The sequence below is a fragment of the Miniopterus schreibersii genome (genome assembly GCF_964146895.1).
Source record: "Miniopterus schreibersii genome assembly, chromosome: 1".
Taxonomy (NCBI): domain Eukaryota; kingdom Metazoa; phylum Chordata; class Mammalia; order Chiroptera; family Miniopteridae; genus Miniopterus; species Miniopterus schreibersii.
Window position 1 is genome coordinate 102525027 of NC_138101.1, and position 24354 is coordinate 102549380.

The 24354-nt window shown below is 41.8% G+C and overlaps 1 protein-coding gene across 1 annotated transcript in view; it reads left to right on the top strand.

Annotated features, from left to right (window-relative positions):
• Nucleotides 1-24354, top strand: part of THSD4 (thrombospondin type 1 domain containing 4) — a 563564-nt gene that overhangs the window by 99383 nt on the left and 439827 nt on the right. The gene's annotated exons all lie outside the window — the stretch shown is intronic.

Sequence of the window (24354 nt, forward strand, 5' to 3'; positions counted from 1 at the left end):
GTAGGGGAGGAAGTATGACCCCTAGCAGAGGGGAGCCTGCAGGGGTCTTCACCAAAGGTAGTCTAGCTCAGGTGACCTCTGGACCATCCATCAGATGGTGAGGCATTGATAGAACAAGCAGAGTCTGAGGATGGCAGGGTGAGTGGGATAGGACAGGGCTTCGGGGGTATGGGTTGGAGCAAGAGATTCAAACTAAGGTTCAGAGGAGTGAGCAGGATGGAGTTCCCCCTTTTCCTTGGTCTCTGTTACAGGGGCTGGTGGCTTAAGAAAACATGCAGGAATGCAGGGTTGACAGTTGTCTGACTTTCATAGTAGGGGGAGAGGAGACTCGTGTGCTGTTTCCAAATGTGGTAGGCAGGCATTGTCTCTAAGACCAGGGTTCCTGCTCTTTCAAAATAACAGATCTGATTTTGCTAGAGCTGGTCAGTACTGCTCTGGATCCCAGAGTCACTTTTCTTTGCTGAACCCTAGATGATAGCATGGCTTTTGGACTGAGGAGTATTAAATTCTGAGCTGTTTCTTCTTATCACAGAGAAAGCAGGCTCCAAAGCTGTGCTAGATTTTAAGCATGAGTCTTGGGGAAATTTGTTTTTAACACTTGATCTAACTTTTCATTTTAGAAAATTTCAGACATATGTAATGGTACAAAGAATAATATAATAATATATAACAATAAGCTCCTATGTACCCATCACTTAATTTCAACAGTTATTGCTTATGCCCGTCTTTTTCATATATACCCTACCCTTTCTTCCCCACCGAGACTACGGGAAACTATTTGCTTCACATTATATAGCATTATTCATCAGTAGACATATTAATTAGAACTCTTGGTTGTGTCAGAAACCCTATCTAAATACATTTAAATAAGAAAGGTATTTTGTTTGTTATGTTACTGGGAAATCCAGGAGGCAGACTGGGCTTCAGACATAGATACATTACAGGAATTGAGCAACATTAGGGCCCTTCCTTCTGGTCTTTCTCCGTCTCTCAGTTCTGTTTCCTTTTCAGGTGGGTGGGCAGGCTACATGGCGATCAGTGGGAGAGGCTCTCTCTCATCTAGTATTGTGGGTTCATTTGTGTCCCTCCCTAAAGATATATTGAAGCTCTATCCCTGGTACCTGTGACTGTGATCTTATTTGGAAATAAGTTCTTCGTAGATGTAATTAAGATGTAAGTTTAGAAGAGGTCATACTGGAGTAGGGTGGGCCCTTCATCCAATATGATGGGCATCCTTATAAAAAGAGAAGAAGAGAACAGAGATTCACACAGAAAGGAGAACGCCTGTGAAAGCGCAGGCACAGAGATGGGAGATATGGCATGTGACGACCAACGCAGGGGTTAGAGTGATGGGGCTACAAGCCAAGGAACACCAGGGATTGCCGGCACCATCAGAAACCAGGAAGATTCATGGAAAGATTCTTCCCCAGACACTTCAAAGGCAACATGGCCCTGTCAACACCTTGCTTGAAGATTTCTAACCTCCAGAACTGTGAAAGAATAAATTCCTATTGTTTTAAACCACCCAGTTTGTGTTAATATGGTACGGCAGTTTAGAAATCTAACAAGTGGTTTCAATCCCAGAAAAACCACGTTGTGATCTTGTTTGGGTCATATTCCCGTCACTGGACCCGAGTTGGAACGTGGGGGGTACTTGGACCAGCTCAGGTCATATGACAGCCCTGTGGTGGGAGACTCAGGTCACCTGAAGCAGAGCCCTGGGGGAGTGGGGATTGGGGCAGAGAGAAAAACAGGATCTTCTACAAAATTCATTATATACTTCTTGACCGCTGAAATTTTGAATGAGCCAATTAGAATCCTGACACTTGGCAAAGTAAAGAAAAATGCAGAAGAATAGCAGATTAGAGAAATCAGCTATCTTCTACAATGTGTTACTTTGCCTGGAGAATTCAGCATTCTTTAAAACTATTTACTGACATTTAATGTTTCACTGCCTAGGAGAGGAGGGGCCCCTGGTCACTGAAGTTGCATCGCCTGTGGCTTTGTTTAAATGATTTTTTTGCTGCTAAGATTGTTTTCTTGATTTTGTCCTTCCTGTGAAATGTCTCCCAGGCTGACCCGTGGGAGGAAGACGCTGTTAATGTTTCTGCAGGGTGTTCATACTTTACGGCTGGCTTTTGCATCAGGCTCTTGGTTTTGTTTGGATGTCTACTGCTCTTCGCATGTGCCTGCTGAGGGAGACAGCTGCACCCAATCGGTCCAGGGCCACATAGAATAGTAGAAGCAGAGCCCACTCTGATAAACACATTAATTTTACCACACGCTTCTTCTTCGGCCTTTAATCGTATTTCCTGGGTATGGTGATCTGTCCTCAGATAAGGTCTCTAGGAATTTTTCTCATAGTCCTAGACCTCTGTGGTGAAGATGACAGAGTAGAATTTGGGTGCTGAAGCATCCCTGTTTACATAGAACAGTGATGACTTATGCCTGTCTCCCCATTCCCCTTTCACTCCCAAAACCACTTTGGACAATAAATTGTATGGTCAGCTTAGATAGAATGGTCAGCTTTAGTAATAGTATGGTCAGCTTTAATAGGAAAACTGTTTTTAAATGCTGACATTGGGGAAACTTTGCCTGTTTCCATGCCTAGGTTATTGGGGTTGGGCAGCACTAGAGTCCAGAGTTTTGCTGGGTCACTGTGGGCTGTACAGCAGCAAGTCTTAACCCATCAACCAGGGGACAGCTTTGTGTTTGGGTAGCTTAAGTGCACTGAGGAGACCTGAGGCTGACCTAAACAGAGTGGAAATCTAAAAGTCAGAGGTGAGGCTAGGTCTGAAATTGGAGGTTGCCAGCTGGTCGCATTAATAGGGCCATTGTATCTGTCAGGAGTGACAAGCTTATGCTGCAGTAACAAAGAACCCCCAAATCCTAAATGATTCCACAAACAATAATTTGTCTCTTGCCCTACTTCATATGTAGTGAAGTATGTGGGAACCAGGCTGGTAGAAGCTGCATCTCTATGCTTCCACTGAGGCAGGGAAAGGGTGAGTGCATTTTAAAGCTTCTGCTCTCATCTCATTGGCCAAAGCAAGATGCATATCACACTTAACTTCAAGGGCAGCAGGGAGGTACCATCTCACATGTGCTTGAAGGAGGAGAAATGGAATATCTATGAGCAGCTTTAATGACTAGCACAGGCAGGACTCCAACAGAACTTCCTGAATGCCTTCCTTTTAAGTCCAGGCAACTTTTGCTAGGCTGCTTCCAAGAATAGTCAATTTTGCTGCAGGGGATATCGAAGGTGCCACACAGTCTCTAGTAGCCACAGGGCTCCAAGCCACTTAGATCAAGTTCTTCTCTGGATTAAAGCTCTGAGGTGCAGAGATGGAATGTGGTCCAGGCGCCCAGGTGAGCTTCTGATTCTCCCACGAGCCCAGCAGCCTGCCCTGGCACAGACTGCATGCTGGGGCTTGGGGTAAGAACTGTCAGATAAAGACATGGACATTATCAAAAGTGTGGGGCATGAGGGAGGAAGGCTTAGGTGCAAGTGCTCGTGGACCTCGGGTGAGGATGTTCATGGTTTCTTCTTGCTAATCCTAACCCAAGGATATTTTTTCCATGGATTTTTAGAGAGAGTGGGGGTGGGGAGAGAGAGAGAGAGAAACATCGATTGGTTGCCTTCCACACGTGCTCTGACTGGGCCCCAGATCAAACTTGCAACCCAGGTATGGGCCCTTGACCCAGAACCCAAGACCCTTTGGTGTGTGGGCTGACTGTCTAACCACTGAGCTACACTGGCCAGGGCAAGGATGTTCATGTTTTAATGAGGCAGTTTCATTGCTAGGTACCTGGAACTCTCCCCCCCCCCCCGTGCATGGACAGTGTCGCCACTGTGAACCTTTCGGAGTTGCACAGGGCAGGCCTTAGGGAAACAAGAGGAGTACTGCAGTAATACCCTCATGAAACAAAACAGTGATTTTGGTGTCACACATGTTGAATTCAAATGAATGGTAGCAAGATGCCCACTGAAGTTTAAGGCATCTACCTTAGAGTTGTAGACCTATACGTGAAGTCATTGGCCTTGGTGTCCTAATTAAAGCCACCGTGAAGGATAGATAAGTCCTTGATCATGAGGACAGAGGATCAAGGGAGGAGCTTTGGAGTAGGTCCACATTAAAGAAGCAGCGGAAAGAGGTTCAGCCATTAAGGGAGCCAGAGAAGAGAGAGCACCAAGGCACTGTGCTGTCCTATAGCATCTCTGGTGTTAATAAAGTCTGTTGTGGTTTGCAAAGTTCTCTTATTATATACACCACAGTGAGGTCCAAGTGCTGTCACAGAAATTGCTTGTATCTGTTGAGTGCTTACTAAACACCAGACACAGCTCTAAGTGCTAATTCATTTAATCCTCACAACAACCCTGTGAGGTGGGTACCGGTATCAGCCTCATTTTACAGAAGACACAGAGTCACAGAATAGTTAAATAACTTGCTCAAGGTCACCCAGGTAGTAAGTGAAAGAGCTGAGTTCAAATCCCAGAGTTTAGTTACTGAATTTCTACTCTCAGTGTGTTTGGAAGCCAGGAGAAGGATTTGTACAGTGTGAGCATTTAAGACCAGTCATTGCCCGGCCGGGCGTGGCTCAGCGGTTGAGCGTCGACCTAGGATCCAGGCGATCGGGGTTGGATTCCCGGTCAGGGCGCATGCCGGGGTTGCAGGCTAGGCAGCCGATCAATGACTCTCATCATTGATGTTTTTATCTCTCTCTCCCCCTCCTTTCCTCTCTCTGAAATTTAAAAAAAAAAAAAAAAGACCAGTCATTAAGTTCCTGTTTTCGTTATAAAAATTACCTGAGAAATTTTAACTTTTCTCAGGAGAGAGGGGGACCACAGTCAATATAGCTGAGCAGAGGTCCAGGGGAGAATGAACTGAGAAAACAGGGCTAGCGCGGGCTGTTGGAACACTGCCGCAGAGACGGCCAAGAGGGTGGTCAGTGAGCATAGCTAGCTCTTTCTTTAAAAAATATCCATGAAGAACGCATATTGTGAGTTTTTGCTAGTTTAAGAGGGAAAGAGAAAGATTTGTTTAGAATGGTAGAGAAATGAGGATGTCTGTAGGTTGAGAGAACGAAGTTTGTAGAGAGGAATAGGGGTTAATAGAATGGTGTCTCTGAGCCTAGACTAAAAGATGGAAAATAGTCATTTTTTCTCCTCCAGGAGAAAGTATATTATTGCTTCTCTGCAAGGTATTCTAGAAAGACTCTTTGCCATTTAATAAAAATTTACTTATTCAAAAGAAATGAAAGTAATCATATGCCCATAAAAAGGATTTAAGATTATTCACAGCAGCCTTTTTAAAAATAATAGCCCCAATCTGGAAACAACCCAAATATCCATCAGGAGGAGACAATAAACAAACTGTGTACATTCATATGGTGGAGTATTACTCAGCAATAAAAAAGAGCATCTCTACTGATAAACAACCTGGATGAATCTCAGAAGCTTTATATACTGAGCAAAATAAACCAAGATATAAGAGTATGTACTGCCTGATTCCATTTATATGATGTTTTGAAACAGGATAAATTAGGCTATGCCGATGGAAATCAGAACAGTGTCTATGGAATTGGGAAGGATTAGCTAGAAAGGGGCATGATGGAACTTTCTGGAGTGATGGTAGTGTTCTGTATTGTGATTGACATGGTTGTTACACAGATGTATACAGTTGTCAAAACCTACCAAACTGTACACTTGTGATCTATGCATTTTATTGTATATAAATTATACTTTAAAAAGGCCATTAATCTCTTTCCCTTTCTCTATCTTTCCAATTCCTGAAAGTGACATTTAGGACCAGTATAAGTTTACCATGTGGAACAAATAATATACTTTCTTCCAGAGGAAAAAAAATACCTATCTTCTATCTTTTCTTTTAGGATAGAGTAGATTCAGAGATACCAAACTAAGGCTTGCTGTTTCCATCCACCTTTCACTCTCCTATTTTATTTTACTTTAAATACTCTTTCTTAGTAACCATGGAGAACAAGAGAATTTTTAGGGGAAATGGACTCATATGCATAGTGTCATTTTTAGAATCAATAAGGATCACAGGGCTTTGTTGAGCCTAGAAATTGTCAGGTAGGTCCAGAATCTGAGGAAGCAAGCTGGAACAAAAATAGTTAGCATTCTTTTTGTTTGTTTGTTTTTGCAATCAATAGACAGCGATTTTGGCTAAGTGAAACATAAAAAGATTTTATTGGAAGGATATCCAGTAGCTCAGAGAATCAGCAGGAAGTGTGCAGAACCAGGCGTGAAGGACAGAAACTGGGGAAGCTCTGGGGGTCCAGGTGGACGGAACTGATGCTCTTGCTTGCAGGCTGCTGCTGCAGGGGATACTTTCCAGTGGGGTTCTCCATCCAAGATTCAAAGCCCTGGAAGTAAGAGCTCAGTTGGCTTAGCGTGGGTCACATGCCTGCCCCTCGGCTGGGGGAAGCGGGTTGGGGGTCCTGATTGACATTCCCACCGAGACTACACACAGCAGGGGAGAATTAATTCCCAAAAAAGGAAATCCAGATGCTGAACCAAAAGAAGGGCCATCCTGGATGGCCCAAAGCCACCAATATCCACGACAGAAACTCATGAATGACAAGTCAGGCAGCCCCCTTGGCTTATCAATTGTCATTTCATTAGCAGACTCACAAGGCTTCTTAACACCTTTGAGGGATTATTGAAATTGGAATAGAACATGCTAGTATCACTCATTCTGCTCATTGTGTTTACATTTCTGAAGATTTCTACAGATAGGCCTCCTTGTAGATCTAACGCATGTGACTATGCAGGTCTCCTTTGCTCCCGAGCATTTTGCTGGCATAATCCAGGTTGGTCAGTGTGCATTGACACAGGGGCACGGAGAGAGGCTGGCGTTCTGTGGTGTGAGGAGGTGACCTCAGGGAGAAGTTAAAGGGGTTGGTAATGATTCTGTTGCATCCCCCCGATTTTCATAATCCTGGTCCCTAGTGTAGCTCTCCTGCTCCCTGCTGGGATTATGTATGTGAAGTGCATGTTCTCATGTACATTGTGTTTCTCTTTCTCTCTGAAGAGTAAGCGGAATGGAAGATGGAACCATTGTTATCACACATTTCTCTCTGTCTTGTCACTGGGAAATTTAGGATTTGGAAAAGGAAAGATTGTTTGAAGGAAAAAATTGCTCCTGCTCTAGGGTATTCTGGAAGGTATTAGTGATTCTTGCAAAAACGATTTCTTTCCTGTCACTTAAACCGGGGTCACTCTAGGTCATTAGTAAAGAGAAGCCTCAGGATCTAGTTCAACATCTAATAAGCAGGTTAGTCTAAATGTGAATTATTTTAAAAGTTTGAAACCAAGCATAGAGCTTAAATCATTGCAAAATATGGAATAATGAGACCCAATTCTGTCATTTCTCTGTTCCAAGAAGCTCAGCTTTCTACAAAGACGGCCTCTGTCCTCCAGCATGCCTGGTCGGGATGGGCAAGGGCAGATGTCCTGCAGGGTTCCTGTTCCACAGATGCAGGAACTAAGGGCTGAGTGGCCTGACCCAGGTCACAGAATAAAACAGAAGAATCAGATTAAATGAGAAGTTACAGGATCACAGCCTGATGATCTGAGAATAGTCCTTTGCCTTAGGGGCTACAAAAGAATTTCTCCTTTTGTGTAACCAAACCTTGACCAATTTGTTTCCTTTAAAAACAAACAAATGTGTTTTACATCAAGACTACTAAGACTTTTCCAGGCAGCCTGGGGACTCTGTCTTAGTCCCTGCAGCACAGTTCTGTCACCATCTGAGCAGGGAGGCCTCTTATTGTGGGGACGTGACTGTGGGAATGGTTGGGACATTTTGTTGCACCTTGCGTGGACACCGAGAAATTAGTATTGGGTCAACACCAAGAGATTTGAGAGTCAGAAGGTTTAGAACTAGCAGGTAATCAACAAATATGCAATTTTTATTTAAATTGTAAATTCAGCCCATCCCTTACATATATATTGAAGAAATTCTCCCCCAACTGCATAGTCCCTCCTCCAAAACTATTAAACAGCAAACATACTATTAGTCTCCCTTTCTTAGAAATTCCAGTGGGAACATTCTGTGGAGCAGTGGGGCTTGTTTGCAGAGGATTAAAGGAAAACTGTGTCGTTTATCTGCGGTGGGCGGGAAGAAGGGCGAGAGCTGGCACGGGCGGCTGCTTTTGCCCTGGCAGGCTGCCCTCCCTGCTCCTCATGCTGCCGAAGCTCTGCCCCTCGCGTTCCTGTGATGCCGCTTCCCGCGACTCTGCAACCATCACTTGTTGGTTGGCCACCTCCTGGAGCCACTCTGAACGAAACATGCAGGTTCCCCCTTCAGGCATTTCAAAGCAGCAATCTTGTCACCAGGAATCTGGCTTCACCAGCCTGCTGAATATTTCTGTTTCTTCCATGGAGTCCCTGTGCTTTGCAGCACACTATTTGTTCACCACCCTCCTGTTCTCTTTAGAATCTAGTTGATGGGTCATGCCCGGTGTGTCTCCTCGCCTGTGGCAGCTCTGGCTGAGCGTGGCTCTGACGTGCTGGGCTCAGGAACAGTGAGTGTCAGTGGGCTTGACTAGTGATGCCATAGGAGCGTGAAGAGAAGTGTCAGTACACACTCTGCCTCTTTGCTGTCTTTACAGGTTTATAGTTTTTCAAATTGTGACGACATAGGTGCCAATTAACCCTGTTAGTTGCTTGAAATTTTGGGACAAGTCCCTATTCTTTATTGAACAGAGATGAGACTCTTAAATAATTCACAAAGTTTGCCAAGCATTGCATTAGGCCCTGCTACAGATGTTTGTATAAAATTTCTGATTTCAAAATGCAGTAATTGGGGAAATTATGCCAATAAATATGAGGGGCACATCATTGTACATTATGTCTAAAATGTGTCCCCATATAAAATGTAAATTAAAGCCAAACAATATGTGACTGGTTGTTATTTTCCAAGAGCACACATTAGGATGACTGAGTGACAGTGATTCTTTAAGTTAAGGATTCTTTTCAGCGCTACAGTGTTTCTAGAGCTGTAGGAACTAAGTCAAGGATAGTTTCTAAGAATTGGATTGTCTGATATCTATGTATTAAATAGATTCATTTCGTTTTGGAATTGTATTTCCTTCTGCATGTGAGGCTGTATGTACCACAGCAAACAAAACTGAGGTAGCAGCAGTAATTTGTATCCAATCATCCTGCTTCCAAACCCAGCTGGCTTCAGCCTGAACAGTGGAGAGCAGTTGTCATTATATCCTGACTTCACATACTTCGTTATCACACCTCTTCCCTAGGCTACGCTAACAGCTAATTAATACTTAGTAACTGAGTTTATATTGGGAAATACAGGGTATCCTTGAAAAATGTACACACATTTTAACAGCTGATAACTCACTTAATTTTCACTCCTTTCAGGTTTAACTGATTTGAAATAATGGGTGAAGCCAGACTAAGCTTTGAACAAAGAAAATTTATCCCCTAGACTTTTTTATGGGGATTCATAAAAAATAAAGTTTACAGCACAAAACTGGCAACAGTTGGCTAATTGAAGGCACACAAATACTGAACAAAATGATTCTTGATGTTTGTGATTCCATTGCTTCATGTTATCAGCAACGCCTGGACCAGAACGGTCATCAGTTTGCAAACAGGCGTTGACAAAAAAATTATACATTTCTTTAGATTCTTTTAAATTTTGAAAATGAACTGTATGTTAATAAACGCTGACTTTATACTAATTCAAAGTGTGTATACATTTTTTGGGACACCCTGTATTTTTCTTTAAGACTACTAGTTATAATATGTATTACCCTGAAGTAAAAGGCTTTTGTTCTTAGCCATTCCTGTCCGCATGGGAGAAATTTCTGGTTTTTTGCTTTTCCCTCTCTTTCCTGTTCTGTGACTGTCACTGCTCCTTTTTTCCCCTCTGACGATGTCCAGGGATCTTTGGGTGGCCCACTGAAGGAGGCACACCTCCCCACCCTTTCTGTGCTGGGACTAAGGTGGCACAAGTTCTGTAGCTCCTGGAGCAAAGCAAAGGTGGTCATCACCCCTCCATTGTATTAGATTCCTGTTCAGCGCACCCTTCCGTGGGTAGTGCTTAGCTTTTCATCTGTAAGTTTATCATTCTCTCTTTTTGGGTTGCCCAACACACGCGTGCGCGTGCACACACACACTCCTCCACCATCACGACCAACACTGAGACCCACCAACACTCCCTGTGTGGAAACCATCATATAACTCTGTCGATAAACATCTATTTGGATATATTTAAATGATTCAGAAGGGAAATGAATTTCTAGTTTTGAACTGAAGACTGCTAAAAGCAGATAAAGGTTTTGTAAATGTAAGTAATCAAGTTATGGAGCTGGTCGATAGAATTTACCACTCAAGATTGCTATTTAGTAATTGCTAACAAGAACAGTTTAGGAAAACAAAGTTCTGCATTGTTTTCAGTTAGTACTTCTTTCTTAAACTGTATTGCAAATGGCATTTGGAATATGCCTTCTTTTTAGAGGCAAGTAGTCACTGACTGGGGAGGGAGTAGCCAGCCATTGGGAAAGACTGGAATATGGCAGTTTACAGGGGGAGAGAGCCAGGCATTGCAGGGGTCAGAAATACTAAACAGACAAGCCCTGTCTTATGAGGCCAAAAGTAAACAGGAGAATAGGACAAAAAACTGGCAGGGTCTCCATAGATTTTACATGGTTATTGAATTAATTTTTGCTTAAAAATTTTACTGGGTGAGCCATAATTGATTGGTCTTCATCGAGTTTTGTCCAGGGGAGTAACTGGAATTTTGGATTAGTCCCTGTAAGCAGCTTTCATTCAAAGTCATGCTCCAGCACCTGATCTTGATTTAAATTTAATAGCCCGTTAAAAATAGATTTAAACAGGACAGTGGGGCTTTTGGTTTGGGGGAAGCCATGCAGGACTGTGATGAGATGGCTCTGCTGTGGTCATTAGGCCTACCTGTCACTTAGGAAAGGGAGAAAGTGGGCGGGCTCTTACCTTCCAGTCAATTCATGTAACCTCTTGATGCCAAAAGTTAGAAAGGGAAGCGTATCAGATGCATTCAGCCCGAACTCCATTTGTATTCAAAGTTGCACAGCTGCTCATCATGTCCTAGTTTGGCCCTGTCCCTTGAGCACGTAGATATTGGTGGCTTCGTGTGCTTCATAGACCCCATCAGTCAGTCAGGATCCTGCCCACACCCTGTTGTCATGTTTGTCCGAACTGGCTTTGGAAGTTGTATAAATAGCTTTTGCAACCCGCTCTCCCACCTTTGGTGATAAGTTGCACCTTCAAAAAATCCTTTGTCATGTTCTTAGCATGCAAAGGAGTGGAGCTTGACTCCCTGAGGTTTACAGTAGTCACTGGTTTCCTTGTGTGTGTTCTCACGGCGTCTCTGGGTGGGAGTTGGAGGGGCTCCCTGCACGGCTCGCTGGGCCTCTGCCTTCACAGTTAGCATTGTCCTGCCCCAGGGAGTCTGGCGAGGGCTGCACAGGGGCTGCCAGATGAAACTGTGCCTCTGGACTAGACAAGCGAATTGAAAGGTGCACTTTTTCACCTTAAAAAAAGAAAGAAAGATTGCCACAGTGTGTTGGCATTGATTCATGCAGCACCTTCTGTTCTGTGTGGGAGATACCTTGGGGTAGCAGGAAGGACATTGGACAGAGAACACAGCCCCAGGGCTACCAGCCCCAGCTTCCTCGGACCACAGTTGGAAATTACTGCGAGGGTCCAGTGAGATGGTGTGTCTAAAGCACGTGCATAAATGTTGTAAGTTCCTCTGTTGATGCCTCTATGTGCATGGCACCCTCTAGGCGGAGGCCGGAAGGGTGAGTAATATAAAGAAATGCAGATGCCGGGAAGGGCATTCCAGGTAGAGGGAACATCACAGGCAAAGGTACAAGAACAGCAAATACAGAGTGTACTAGGGGAGCAGCAGAGACTATGCTTTGGCTGGAACTGAGGTGCATACGGGGCAGAAGTGCAGGAGGCGGTGGGCAAGAAGCACGGGGCCAGGAAATGGAGGCCTCACTCAGGAGGCTTCGGACACTGGGCTGCACTTGATAGGCAGCGAGGAGCGATTGGGGTGTGTAAGCAGGGAAGTGGCATGATCAGAGCTGAGCTTCCGGAAAATTAATCTGGCAGCAAAATGCTGCAAAACCTCTTTGAAACAAGAAGGGGTGTAAATAAATAAATTTGAAAATTTGGCAGTAGTATTTTAGAATATGTTCTGAAATGTATAAGCTATATATTTTGAAATAATATCTTTTTTGTTTTCTTTTCCTTTACAGCGGCCCAATAAATTCATTTTTTGTTCTATCTCTTTTTTTCCTTTTCTGCATTCCCCCTCCCTCCTCCTTTTCTCCCTCTGTCCCTCCCTCTCTCGCTCTCTCAGTCACTCACTCTTTCTTGTCTGATGTAGTGGAGTCTGAGGGGTGCAGACCCAGCCAAAGGCTGAGTGTCCTGCACAGTGCTTTAAGAAGGGCCAGCTGCGGGGTTCTGTGCCCTTTGTGCCAGCTGTGACTGGGTTCCATTACTGAAGGCAGTGAAAGCATCCCCCTGTAGTTTTCACCAACCCCCATCATACCAAGTAGAGGTATTTTGAATGAGTAGGCAAATTCCTATGATGCACGTGGCTAATGTTTCTATAATCAGATTTTCTGGACTCGTTGCCAAAATGCTCAATCGACTTCTGTAACTCTTGGGTTAGTAAGAACAATGGCATTTCTATGGATGCTATAGATGTGGCCCATGTCCCCCTGCTCAAGCAAACTTAGTAAATGTGTTTAGGCCCTAGAATTTAACTTGCAGGCTCGTGACTCCTTTCCCTGAGGGTCTGTGGCACAAAGTGACTGAGATGTGAATCTGAGAAGTGTGCTTTGTAGGATATGTGTATGGAAAATGGTCATTTAGCTTTGTTGCTCTCCACTTACTTGTGCATTTGCAACAATGCTCATTAATTAATTAGAAATTTTGTTTCTGTGAAAAATGGTGATCAAGGGAGGGATAAGCCTGTAGTGAATGGTGAGAGAGTCATTAAGCTGTAGTGGGTAGTGTAGGACTATGAACAGGAAGCTCATGCGACTCTCCATAGAAATGTGACCTGAGAGAAAGTTGGGAGCCTCTATAAACATTTTTGTATTTGTGAATCTGGGAATTCAAGAAGGTTCCGGATGTATGCCTCAGGAATGTCAAGAGTCTGCTGTAAATCCAATTATTGAATGGCTGTTCAGATTGCAAAACGATTTTCCATTTTATTAAATATTTACTGCATGTTTACCCTAGAGAAGTCCTTTAGTAAATATAGTTAGTATTTGATTTACAGAAAGTCAGAGAATTCAACTGTTTATGTATACTTGTATCATGTTAAGTGGAATCCCCTTTTCATGGCCTTAGGAAAATTTAAGATAACCATTTTTTCATTTGAAGAATCACTTTGCATGTATGAAAAGTTCTTGTTCAGTAATTATAGATTTGGTTTCTTAACAGGAGGGATTTTGCATTATAGATGATTCTAATTTTCAAAGCTGTTTGGTAACAAAAGTTTTTATTTGTTATACTCAGTCATCACCATATTCTCTGCCCTTTGGCTTAGGCACATGGAGAACAGCCTTTAAAACCCTGACTCTGATGTTTTTCTGCTCTGGGACCAATGGCCTCAGATTGATTCTTCATCAATAAAATGGACATAATAATAGTTTCCCCTCAGAGGTCTTTGGAGAAGATTAAATGAAATACTTCATGCACCTTGCACCTAGTAGGTATTCAACAAATGTTAGTTATTATATTATTACTATTACTACTTTTTAGTCCCAAAGATGAGATCAGTTAACTCAAGCTGAGCAGTATTTTATTTCCAATTGTGTGGTTTTATTCTCTTTTTAAATTTTTTTTATTTTTCAATTACAGTTGAAATTCAATATTATTAGTTTCAGGTGTACAGCGTAGTGGTTAGACATTTATATAACTCACAAAGTGATTTCCCCAAAAAGTCTAGTGCCCACTTGACACCATATATAGTTATAAAATATTATTGACTCTACTCCCTGTGCTGTACTTCACATCCTCATGGCTTTTCTGTGACTGCCTGTTTGTACTTCTTACTCTCTTCACCTTTTTCACCCAGCCAGTCTGGCAACCATCAGTTTGTTCTCTGTATCTATGAGTTTGCTTCTGTTTTGTTTGCTTATTCTGTTTTATAGATCCCACATACAAGTGAAATCATATGGTATTTGTCTTTCTCTGTCTGACTTATTTCACTTAGTATAATACCCTCTTGGTCCATCCATGTTGTTGCAAATGGTAAGAGTTCATTCCTTTTTTATGGCCAAGTAATATTCTATGCAGCCACTATGGAAAACATTATGGAGGATCCTAAAAAAAAATAAAAAATAGAACTCTCATTTGACTCAGCAATTCCACTTCTTGGTATTTATCTGAAGATTTATAAAACACTAATTCGAAAAGATACATGCACTCCTACATTCATTGCAGCATTATTTACAATAGCCAAGGTATGTAAACAGCCTAAGTGTCCATCATTAGATGATTGGATAAAGAAGTGGTGCATATATACAATGGAATATTACTCGGTTATCATTCAGTATCTAAACTGTTGAACATTTCCCCAAATGAAGAAATTTTTGGCATCTAGTATTTTTTTTTAAAATATGTTTTTATTGGTTTGAGAGAGAGAGGAAGGGAGAGGGAGAGATAGAAATAAGGATGAGAGAGAAACAGAATCATCAACATGGATCCGCTGCCTTCTGCATGCCCCCTCCTGGGATCGAGCCGGCGGCCCCGGCATGTGCCCTGACCAGGAACGGAACCGGCAACCTCTCGGTGCACGGGATGGCACCCAGCCACGGAGCAACACTGGCCAGGCTTTGGCATCTAATTTGAAGCCACTGGTGTCTAGCAGCGTCAGGAGACCCTGCCTTATCTGATGCTTGAAGTGAAGTGTTTTACAGGCTACTGATTTCTGATGTCCCTTTCCGGCTGTACCACAGCATAAGAAGGAAGTGAAAGGGGGAGAGGAGGGGGAGGAATGGGGGGGAAGGAGAGAGAAGGATGTTACCCTTATGTAAATGTAAGGTTGGTTCTAGTTTTTGTCAGTCTTTTTTCTAGCAGTAGCCCCTGGCTTGTGCAGTGGTGCCTTGGTTCCAACATGTCAAATTTAAGCTCTGCTCCTTGACTTTGAGGGTCTGTATAGTCTCATACCCACAGTTGACCCACGCTGGCTTTCCCACCATTGCATTTTACACACTTTTCATTCTAACCAGGCGCATCACCATGAACTTGCTCATGTATTGACTTTGTCTGAGGTTACTTCCAGTTCCCCTTCACTTACCCAAATCCCATCTACTCTTCAGGACCCACTCAAAGCTTATCAGATCCGTGAAGGTTGCCCTGACTGCCTTATTTCTCACTGATTTCTTCCTGATTCAACTTACACATACTTTCAGCGTGGGCCCCATAACAGAGCGCCCTGTTATAATTAATGGAAATCACAGTAACAATTACAAATATGTACGTAAGATTTTCTAGCCCCCAGAGCATTTTCACTTACATTATTTCTTTGACCTTCCTAACATCCCTGTGAGGTAGGCAGGTCAGATATTTTTAACCCTACTGTGAATGGTTGCTTGGTCAATAAGCGCATAGAGCCAGTGAGACCAAGAACTTGAACTCACCAAGTCTAACAGCCCTATTTCCCAAGTATGGTTTTATACCACTGTCATTTCTTGTATTTCAATATCATCTCCTTAACTAGGCTGTAAAATTCTTGATGTCAGAGGAAATGTTACTAACTCTTCAGTCTCTCAATTGTATTTGGCCTTGTATCCCACTCATAAAATACTTGTTGCCTAATAATAGTCATGTTCAGCAAATGCTTATTATGTGGCAGTCATTGTGCTGAGCTTCTTTACAAGAAGTCTCTCTCTTAACCCTTAGAATGCCTGTATAATATAGGTGCCTTATTAGGTTTAGGTTCAATTTATGTTCAGAGAGCTTTAACAACTTGTTAAGATCAGATCAGTCAAATAGTTAATAAATCACTCTAACTTGTAACACAGGTTGCTGTTACCATGGGAGGGTTTTCTTTTTTAAAATTAAAAAATGTGCATAGGACCTAAATAGACACTTCTCCAAAGAGGACATACAGATGGCCAATAGACATATGAAAAGATTCTCAACATCATTAATCATCAGAGAGATGCAAATTAAAGCCACAGTGAGATATCACCTCACATCTATCAGAATGGCTATCATCAATAATTCAACAAACAACAAGTGCTAGCAAGAATATGCAGAAAGGGGACCCTCGTGTACTGTTGGTGGGAATGCAGACTGGTACAGCCACTGTGGAAAACATTATTGAGGTTCCTCAAAAAATTAAAAATGAAACTGCTTTTTGACCCAGCAGTTCCACTTCTAGGAATATATCCCAAGAAACCCAAAACACTGATTTGAAAATATATATGCACCCTATGTTCATTGAAGCATTATTTACAATAGCCAAGATTTGGAAACAGCCCAAGGGCCCATCAATAGATGAGTGGATAAAAAAGGCTGTGGTACATTTACATAATGAAATACTACTCAGCCATAAAAAAGAAAGAAATCTTACCATTTGTGAAAACATGGATGTGTCAGCGGTGGCCAAGGAAGTCTCTGGCTAGAGATAATCTCTGGCCAGGGACAGTACTCTGTGCCCTGAGTTACTGTCTTGCTTTTAGGAATGAATTCAAACAAGAGACAACAAATACCAGCAAAAGCAGGTGAGGATTGATTTGTAGGAAAGAGATACACTCAGGTAGAAGCTGAGTGGGCACTCAGCTGGCTGAATCCAATCCAAGTGCCCCTCTTGGGTGGGGTTTGAGATATTTATATCCGTACCCCTCAGTAAGTCTCCCCTTCCCTTATTTCACAGAATAAAACAAAACAAAACAAAACAAAAGTATCTTTAAGCTCTAAGTCTCCTTTACCTGCCACTCAAGAGTGGGGAACCTTTTTTCTGCCAAGGGCCATTTGGATATTTATAACATCATTCTTGGGCCATAAACAATTATCAACTTAAAAGTTATCTAGGAAAAAAGCTCCTGGATGTATTGAATTTTGAGTCCTGCCTGTAGTTGCCTTTGCAGGGCTAGATCAAATGATTTGCAGGATGGACGTTCCCCACCCCTGACCTAGTTGTTATGCCACTGGTTAGAACACATCCTGGAGGTGCTCTGCATCTTTCCTCCTCACATGGGGCCTACCACCTCCATTGTCTATTTTTAGTTTGTCGTGTCTCACAAATACTCTCTCCAAGCCCCAGCTGCTTCTCCCAGCTCATAACTTGCCTACTCTAACAAATAGACCCAGAGCTATTATGCTAAGTGAAATAAGCCAGCCAGAGAAAAACAAATACTGTATGATTTCACTTATATGTGAATGTAATGAACAAAATAAACTAACAAGTTAGAAACAGACTCATAGATAGAAAGAACAGACTGACAGCTCTCAGAGGGGAGGGGCCTGAGAGGCCGGGTGAAGAAGGTGAAGGGATTAAGAAAAAACAAAACTCTTAGACACAGACAACAGTATGGTGCTCACCAGGGGAAGGTCAAAGAAGGTCAACACGGGATGAATGGGGACAGAAGGCGGCTAGACTTCGGGTGGTGAGCACACAGCGCAGTGTGCAGATGATGTATTGTAGAGTTGTACATTTGAAACCTATATAACTTTATTGAGCAATGTAACTCCAATACATTTAATTTTAAAATAACAAATACATCAAAATAAAAGTAAATAAACAAATTCAGACTTCTGTATAGCTTACAATTTGGAGGCAGCATCAACAATGGGCTAAAACGCTGTGTGGGGGTAGGGGAGGGTGGGGATATGCTCTGTTGAAAGCTCAGTGCCCAAGAATGGTGAATGGAGAATTTATTTACCTTAGAGAAAAGCAGCCCAGGGATCTCTTAGCAGATTTTGGTTGGGTTGAATTACATCAGTACCATACTATTCTCCTTCAACTAGAGGTCCAATGCTTCCGTTGCCTCTCTCTTGAGGGCACTTAATCCCAGAACAGATGAATGAGAACCCTGGGTATATGGCCCCAAGTAACACAAAGAAAGGCTAGAAATGGCTATACATGTTTATCTTAATAGGAAAATACTTTTGTATTACTTACCACTTAGAGAAAAAGTAAGATACTGTTGTTTGAATCTTTTTGAAACTGGATTGATGGAGTGCCAATGCTGCTTAAATAGGCTCTGGGTCTATACAGCTTGTTCCTCTTTCTTGGTGTTAAAATATTTTGAGAACATAAACTCATGCCAATAAGTGCTGGGGTGTTGTAGTGAAACAAATGGTGCCATGCTGCATTTTCAGGCTTCTAGTGATAGAAATTTCAATAAGCGTTTCTTCTTGCCGAGAGACCAAGTTACTCCCACCATACAGGGGACTCAAAGCGTTTCTAATTTCAGTAACAACAAAAATCTGGTGTTCTTTGTTCTGATCATTAATGTATATAAGTTGTCTCAAATACATAGTCCGAGGATCCCTGCTCTCTGTATAACTCAAACTTTTTTATTGCAACAGTCAGCTCTGCCTTGCAGTGTTAGGCTGAGAGATTTTAGTCAATGTTTACTAAATAAGTCAACTTGTGAATATCAAAATAATTTAGTGGATCTAGGTCTTCTCCTTTATTTTGAGAACAGTTGTTCCTCCATTAAGAAAAACAATTTGTAGTAGATTTAAGGACACTAGCCGTAATCTGTCTTCTCCTTCCTCAATAATCAGTATTTCACTAGGTAATAGAGCAAGCTTTAGGGTACACTTTTATTACGTAGTGTTTAAAAAGTTTAGGAGTCGGCTACTGTCTGCATTTCCTTAGCACTTTTAGGTGCATTCACCGGCCTCTATCCAGCCTGCCATTTTCAATTTTAGCCATAGTATCTACATTTTCAGAAATGTGAGCACCATTCTTACTAGGGATGGAATAATCATACCTTATTAAAAATTACTTCATAGGCCAGCCAGGCGTGGCTCAAAGGGTGAGCATCCACCTAGGATCCAGGAGATCGCTGTTCGATTCCCAGTCAGGGCACATGCCCAGGGTGCGGGCTCCATCCCCGGGCGGGAGGGGGGGGGCGCTTCTAAGGCAGCTGATCAATGACTCATCATTGATGTTTCTATCTCTCTCCCTCTCCCTTCCTCTCTCTGAAATCAATAAAGATATATTTTAAAAAAACAAAACAACAACAACAAAATTACTTCATAAGATATTTTAGACTAAGCATTTTGCACATTAACAAGTCTTTACGGCCATATTATAAACAGAACAAGCAAAGACTGTTAAATGGATGAATAATGATATCATTAATAATGATATGCATTATTAATTAATACCAAACTTCTCAACTGACTGGAAATTCCCTTAACTGCACCTTCATTGTGTCTGTTGAATAGCTTAAAATTTGTTGTTTGGTAATATTTTTGATTTTTAGCTTGGCTATCTCTTTTGATCCAAATCAGAAAAACTCATGTTATACATATCAGGGCTTCTTCAAATATTCTCTGAACTGACTTCACCTCCTAAGTTGTTTCTAAAACTGACCACCTCAGTGCTTCACAAATTATGTTTTCCAATGGGTTGTTCCAAATTTCAACTTTTCTCTTAAACTGAAAAAACCCTAGTGTGTTTTTTTTACCTGCATAGTTTCTTAATAAATACCATGGCAAGATTTTTCTTTATGCAGTTGATACTCAGATTATTTTCTACCATAATAGAAATCGATTTAGGCCCATTTGTATTGATACAGTGGTAAACTCTTTTTTAGTTTTGTTATTGATTTCAGAGAAAAGAGGGAGAGGTAGAGAGAGATAGAAATATCAATGATGAGAGAGTGATTGATCAGCTGCCTCCTGCACGCCTCCTATTGGGGATCGAGCTTGCAACCTGGGCATGTGCCCTGACCGGGAATTGAACTTCGATCTCCTGGATCATGCTCAACCTCTGAGCCACGTTGGCCGGGCCAGTGGTAAACTCTTTATTTGACATGTAGGTAGAATGCATTTTTAAAAATTGACATATACATATAAATGCATTCTATGCATTTTTGATTGAGTGTGACCAGTTTGCTATTAGTTGGGTTTGGGGTCATCCTATTATTGTTGTTGTTGTTGTTTTTCTATTGTTATTACTTGTTGTCAATTTTATAGTGAGGAGTTTTCAAAACTTATGCTGCTTTCAGATTATCTTCCACATTTTTTGTTGTTCAAAGTTTGTATTTCCAGTTTCCAATTTTTGACAAATTATCACCATTGCTGGGATATACAAATTCCTGTTTGAGAATCATGATATTTGAGTTAAAGTCATGGTCATAAATAAATTAATAATAAAAACTGTGACTGCCTGTAAAATATACCAGAGAAAATGAAATATTTAGTAAGCAAGGAAAAGTCCAGGAGTAGACTTTTTTGGTGGTTGAATATGGCAGTGTCAGGTGCTTGTATTTATAGGAGAGGCAAGAAGGTTCATCATCTTATGGAATATTGTGTTAATATTTAATATTTAGAAAATTGTAATAGCATCCAAGAAAAAATGAAAATAATGAGCTTATTATCCCACAGTGTTTTTATATAAATCTACAGGTCTAGATTTTTACCCATTGCCCTATCTGTAATGAGCGTTATGGGATAAAATTAATATCCTTACATTCTTCTTTGACAAGCATGAGGATATCTTTAAATTTAGATGTTTTATATCCAGAGCAGTTCCAGACATTACCCAACTCAGAAAACAGGTAAATGATTATCTGTGTTGAGAACAAAGGATGGTAGAGTGTAGAGTTCTGAACTGCCTGGCGCAGCCCTAGCCCGACACTCTGCAGCCTTTGTTTGGGGCTTATCCTTGATCACAGAACGTGTCTCTAGCTTCCTGCTGATGGGAGGAATCATGGGGATTCACTTTCCTATTTTTCTAGCTTGGATGAACCCTCCCCGCTGAATAATCCTGTTGTTAGTGCGGGTGGTGTGAGCTGTGGGTGACGGTGCCAGGGTCTGTAGTCTTGGGGCTTCCTAGGAGCAGGTGCTGGGCCAGCGTATCCTTTGTTTCTGGCCAAGTAGCTCCAAGCTGGCTCTCCTGGAGATTCTGTGAGCTGCCTAATGTCCTTTAAATATATATTCTGCTTAAACCACCTGGGGTGGGTGCTGTGTTTGCGGTAGTGCAATAGAGCACTTCTAAAATCCATGAACTGCCATTGGAAATTGTATGTCATTTAGATTGCTTTCCCTTTTGTCTTATTAATGTCTCTGGGATTTCCATGACTATAAACTAACTGGGTGGCTTTTAAAAATGATCTTGTTTACAATGACATCCAACACTTGCAAGAGTTTTCACTTCCAAGAACTGAATTCCAATAAAACTGAATGCATGGCAAGTAGATTTATTTCAGGCTTTGATTACTAAGAAGAGCAGAGCCACATCATTCACTAGTGCTTAATTTAAAAAATATTTAGATAATATGAATATATATTTTGGTCACAACATTAAATTAGTTACCTTTGTGTTTTGTTTATAACCCATAAAACACTTAACTGCAAAAAACCTTTTGGTTACAAATAAGTAACCTTGTCATCACGTGTTAAAGGTGGCAGGGAGGCTTGTCTCTACTGCCAACTGCAGTCAAGTTATTTTTAACATGTATAATCACACCCTAATTGATCTGTCTTGAAAATCTGGCTTCTTTTCTTTTTCCTTTTTTAAATTAACTTTTATTTATGAACACATGCATATAATTTAAAAATCGAACAGTCTTAAAAGGCTTATAATGAAAAACAGTATTCCACCCAAATACTATCCACTCCCCAGAGGCAACTATCTTCAATTCCATGAGCTGTTTCTTTTGGCATTTACATCATATTTCTAGACATTGTGAATCCATTTTTGGATAGTCCTTCTTGACATATTGTAAGGTAACTGGATTTAGTAGCCTTACACCAGTCACCCCAAGCTGAAATTCCCCTCCCTCGCCTTCCCCATGTCGTTATAACTGAACCTTTAAGTAGTCATTATTTACATGATTATGACTATGAAAATACTGTTCACTACAGTTCTTCGTATGGTACCACATTTCTTTCTAAATACTTGGATATATCTGTATTAGAATTCTCCTGAGCAACAGAACCAGTAGGATGGGGATATATAATTTATTATAAGGAATTGGCTCACAAAATTGTGGAGGCTGGCAAGTCCCAAGATCTGTAGTTCACAAGCTGGAGACTCAGGAGAGCAGGTGGTATAGGTCCGTTCCAAAAGCTAGCAGGCTCAAGACTCAAGGAACATTGACATTTCTTTTGACTCCAAAGGCAGGAAAATACTGATGTCCCAGCTGAAGCCACTCCGACAGGAGAAATTCCTTCTTGCAGAGGGAGGGTCAGCCTTTTTGTTCTAGTCAGGCCTTCAAGGGATTGGATGGGGCCCACCCACAGGAGGGAAGGCTATGTGCCTTACTGGGTCTACCAATTCAGATGTTAATCTCATCCAGAAACACTGTCACAGACACTTGCAGAATGGTGTTTGACCCAGTGACCCAGTCAAGTTGACACAAAATTGTCACAGTATCTTTTTTTTTTTTTTTTTTTTAAAGAGGAAGAGCCTGGGTTCTTTCTTTTTTAAAAAAATATGTTGTTATTGGTTAGGAGGGAAGGAGGGAGAGAGACATCGATGTTAGAGGGGTTTGCCTCCTGCACATTCCCCAACTGGGGATCAAACCCAAAACCTGGGTATGTGCCCTGACCAGGAATCGAACTAAGAGCTTTTGGTTTATGGGACAATGGACGCTTCAACCAACTGGGCCACACCGGCCAGGGCTGTCACAGTATCTTTTTGACGTCTAGCAATTTTTCCAGGTGCTCAACTACATAAAATAGCCTGCATTTACATTTTGCTCCTTCTCTGAAACTTTCCCTGTCAGCCCTCCGGCCTCCTGCGCCGGCCTAGCCTGCTTGCGCTGCAGTTGGCGGCACAGCGAGCGCCCTGCGTCACCGTGGCCCTGTGACCGCATCCAGCTCTTCTGCTTTTTGGTTTAGTCCCTTGCTTGGCTGAAGCATCTCCTCCAGCAGCCGCCTGAGGGAAGGGTACATGGAAAGTATTTTATCTTTAGCTTTTGTATATGTAAAAAAGGTCCTTATTTGACCCCACAATTGGCTTATAAACAAGTTTTCGAAGTCAGTGTTGGAACTCACTTGTCTCTGAATTCTGAAGGTATTTCACCGGTGCCTTACAGCATTCTGCTTGGGAGACGACCAGCCCCCTTCTCACGCTCCTTGCTTTGTGTGTAACATGAGTTTTGCCCCTGGAAGCTTTTCTTCCTTTGGTCTCTGGTGTTCCCATACTTAAGCAGTGAGATACCTTGGGGGGGGCTTTTGTGTGTCCATTGTATCCTGTGCACACCTTACAGTGCACCCTTTCAAGCTAGAAACTCATTTGTGGGTCATTTCTTTTAATAGTTCTTTGATACGTTTCCTCTTTATATTTTCCCCTTTCTTTATTTCTGGAACTCTTTTTTGGATAGCGTCTCTAATTTTCTTATTTTTTCTTTCCTATTTTTCATTGTTTTGTTTTTTGGTTCTACTTTCTAGGGAGTTTGCTTGGCTGTCATCTAGATTCTCAAACTTAAAAACTTTTATGCTTCTGTACCTTGCAAGAGCTCTTTCTTATTTTCTAATTCTTCTTTTTAAAAATATGTTTTATTGACTTTTAGAAAGAGAGGAAGGGAGAAGGATTGAGAGATAGAAACATCAATGAGAGAGAAACATCATTGATCACTGCCTCCTGCACACCCCCTGCCAGGGGTGGAGCCCACACCCGGGGCATGTGCCCTGATGGGGAATCAAATTAGCTACTTCTTGGTTCCTGAGTAGACGTTCAACTGCTGAGCCACAAAGGGCTGGGCTGATTATTTCTTCAACATAGCATCCTGTTCTTGTTTCATGAATGCAGTATCTTAATTATTCATTCTCTAAGAATATAATAGGATTTTAAAAATTCTTTTTATTTTCCCTGCATATACCCACACCTCCAAGTTATTTTTCCGTCAGGCTGGACTCTGCCTGTCATGTCAGAGGCTTTGCCTGAATGTCTATGGACCTTCAGTAAGTATTTCATGAGTAAGAGACTAAATATCGGATTGAAAGTTCTACATGCATGGATGGTGTAGTTGGCCAATGAGCTTTCCTTGAGGAGAACAGATTTTGAGTCGGCCTCACATGCAGTGTCAGTATATGGATGTCTTTCCTCTGAAGCTGTTCATTGCCTCCAGAGAAGAGTCCTTTAGTATCCTGCCTGGAGAGGG